Genomic DNA, 2,961 nt, shown 5'->3' with positions numbered 1-2,961 from the left:
CCATATTAAGATTAAAATCACACATACTTAAAAGTCTCACACCCAACCTCACCAAAAACACAAGCCATCTGCTGCAAACACCCTCTTTGCTGCAGAATTTCTTCTTCCTCTCTGCATAAACCAGATTGCGGCTCAAGGGTAATCTATCTGCTGAGACTTTTCCTTTCTGCAGTTGCATTTTTCCTCTGCAATAACTTGATTGCAGCTCCCAATAGTTCACCAACCTTTCTTCATTGATATACATCTACAAGGGACAAGATTTAATAATGTCAAAAATTGAATTTGAGGAAATTTAAGATAAAACAAAACTAATGAAAATGAAAGTAAATCAACAAAAGCAAAATAAAAGAACTTGGGGTGCCTCCCAAGAGAGCTAATTTATAGTCCTTAGCTGGACTCTTTTCATGTTTCATGGTGGCTTAAATTGGAATTTATTGCCTCTATTTCCAATAGGTGCTTCAATGAATCTATACTTTATTTTCTTTCCATCACATGAGAAGATCCTTGTTGCTTTGTCTAAAAATCCGACCATTTCTTTCTTGACAACCTTTGGTGCATCTTTTTCTTTGAGAGATGGTTGCTTTACTTCACTTTTCTCCACTTGCTCAACTTGAAAGATTGGTGCCATAGGACAAGGTGGATTACTATTCAAATCTTGTGCAAATGCAGCCTCTTTTGGATTTTCATCATTGATACTCCCTTCATGGATAAGACAACTTTCAAGAGAAGCCTTCGGATAGCTCTTTCTAAAGTGCTCTTTTACTAACTCATCAACTATATCAATTCTCAAACAAGAGTCTACATCTTCATGTTGCTTCTTCTTATCATTGCCAATATTGAAGACTAACTGATCCTCTCCGATTCTAAGAGTAAGCTTTTCACCTTTCACGTCAATCAAAGCACCAGCTGTAGCCAGGAAAGGCCTCCCCAAAATGATTGGCATATGAGAATCCTCTTCCATGTCCAAGATGACAAAGTCAACAGGTATATAGAATTTCCCAACCTTCAGAGGCACATTCTCCAAAATCCCTTCAGGATACTTAATTGATCTGTCAGCTAACTGAAGAGAAATGTGGGTTGGCTTAAGATCTCCCATATTGAGCTTCTCATAAATGGAGAGGGGCATAAGGCTAACACTAGCCCCTAAATCACATAAAGCTTTGACAGAACATGATTCCCCAATGTGGCATGGAATTGAAAAACTCCCTGGATCCTTGAGCTTTGGAGGAAGTTTCCTTTGGAGGATAGCACTGCATTCCTCAGTTAAGGCTACAGTCTCATAATCTTCAAGTCTTCTTTTGTTTGAGAGAATTTCTTTCAAAAACTTAGCATAAGAAGGCATTTGGGAAAGAGCATCGATAAAGGGCACATTTATATATAGCTTCTTCAAAACCTCTAAGAACTTCCCAAATTGCTTATCAAGCTTGGCTTTTTGAAATCTCTGTGGAAAGGGAAGCTGTGGCTTGTAAGGCTCTGGAGGTATATATTTCTCTTCTTTCTCTCCAACCTCCTCTTTACCTTTTCTTGCACTCCCTTTTTCACTCTTTTGTTTTTCATCTCCCTCAAAATCTTCCTCATTTTCTCTCTTTTCAACTTTTTCACTCTTCTCATTATGCACTATTTTACCACTCCTCGGTGTGATGGCATGACATTGCTCCTTGGATTTTCTGTTTGACTAGGAAGTTTCCCCATAGAATTGGTACTTGATGAGCATGCTTGTTGTGTAATCTGATTTTCCAAAGATCCTATTGTGTGTTTGCATTTGTTCCAGCCTTGCTTTCATCTCTCTCAACTCTTCATCACGCTTAATTTGATTAGCAAGAATTTGTTGTAATAAAGCCTCTGTGGTGGAACTTTGTTCTTGCTGTCTTGGTAAAGGTGCAGTATTTGCATTCTTTTCTTTGAAAACTAGGTGGTGGTTGCCTAGGTTGTTGGTATTGATGCTCTTGTTGTTGTGATGGAAAGTTCGAGTTGAAGCTTGATTTTCTTGATTCTCCCATGAAAAATTGGGATGATTCCTCCAAGCATATGAAGGATAATCTACTCCACGGCTCATTGTTCCTTCCGCATAAGTAACTTGTTGAGAACTTCGAGCATGATGATGAACCGACTAGCATACTTAAATCCTCCATTTTCTTAGCAAGGACATTAGTGAGTGCATCAAATTTGGCATTGATCATGTTGAATGGATCAAGCTCATACATTCCAAAGAACTTGCCTTTTTGAGTTAGAGTTGACCCTCTTGGACTACTCCATAGATGAGTTCTTTGCTATTTTCTCTAATAACTCATAAGCTTCATCTTCATGCTTAATGATGAATTCCTCCGCTTTGAGCATCAATGATCCCTCCGATAGCGGGAGTGACGCGTTTGTGTAAAAATTCGGTTTATCATCCATTTGGGAATGGCATGATGTGGACATTGTCTCTCCAACTCCTTCCATCTCATCCATGACTCATAAAGAGTCTCATCTTCTCTTGGTCTAAAAGCAATCATTTGATTCCTCAACTCTTGAGTTTTTCCAGGTGGAAAGTATTGGGCAAGAAATGCATCGAGTCGCTCCCAATTTGTAATTGAGTTGTAAGGTAAAGAATCAAGCCAATCCAATGCTCTATCTTTCAAAGAGAATGGAAACAATTTTAGCCTTGCTGCATCATCAGATACTCCAGGTTGTTTTTGCATGTCACAAATCATAGCAAACTTCTTCAGATGTGTGTGTGGATTTTCAGAAGGATGACCCCCAAATTGAGAATTCTGAATCATTTGAAGGACTCCAAAATCCATCTTGTAACTATTTGCATCAATCCTTGGTCTTGCTATGCTCTCTCTCAAGTCATCAAAACGTGGAAAAGCATGATCCATCATACTTCCCCTAGGCACGTTAGCATTAACAACTTCTTCACCATGGGCTGCATTTTCATTATTTTGACCATTTCCAGCATTACCAACACCAATTCTAATT

At 38.7% G+C, this 2,961-nt stretch overlaps 1 non-coding gene across 1 annotated transcript; it reads left to right on the top strand.

Annotated features, from left to right (window-relative positions):
* The first annotated feature begins 2,403 nt into the window (after nt 1-2,403).
* LOC131170056 (small nucleolar RNA R71) lies at nt 2,404-2,511 on the top strand. The gene has a single exon (XR_009140999.1). It is a non-coding gene; the product is annotated as a small nucleolar RNA R71 (small nucleolar RNA).
* Nucleotides 2,512-2,961: the final 450 nt, after the last annotated feature.

Source organism: Hevea brasiliensis, chromosome 10 (assembly GCF_030052815.1).
Source record: "Hevea brasiliensis isolate MT/VB/25A 57/8 chromosome 10, ASM3005281v1, whole genome shotgun sequence".
In the NCBI taxonomy this organism is placed as follows: Eukaryota; Viridiplantae; Streptophyta; class Magnoliopsida; order Malpighiales; family Euphorbiaceae; genus Hevea; species Hevea brasiliensis.
The sequence above is the reverse complement of the archived record's forward strand: the minus strand, read 5'-3'. Positions and strand labels throughout refer to the sequence as shown.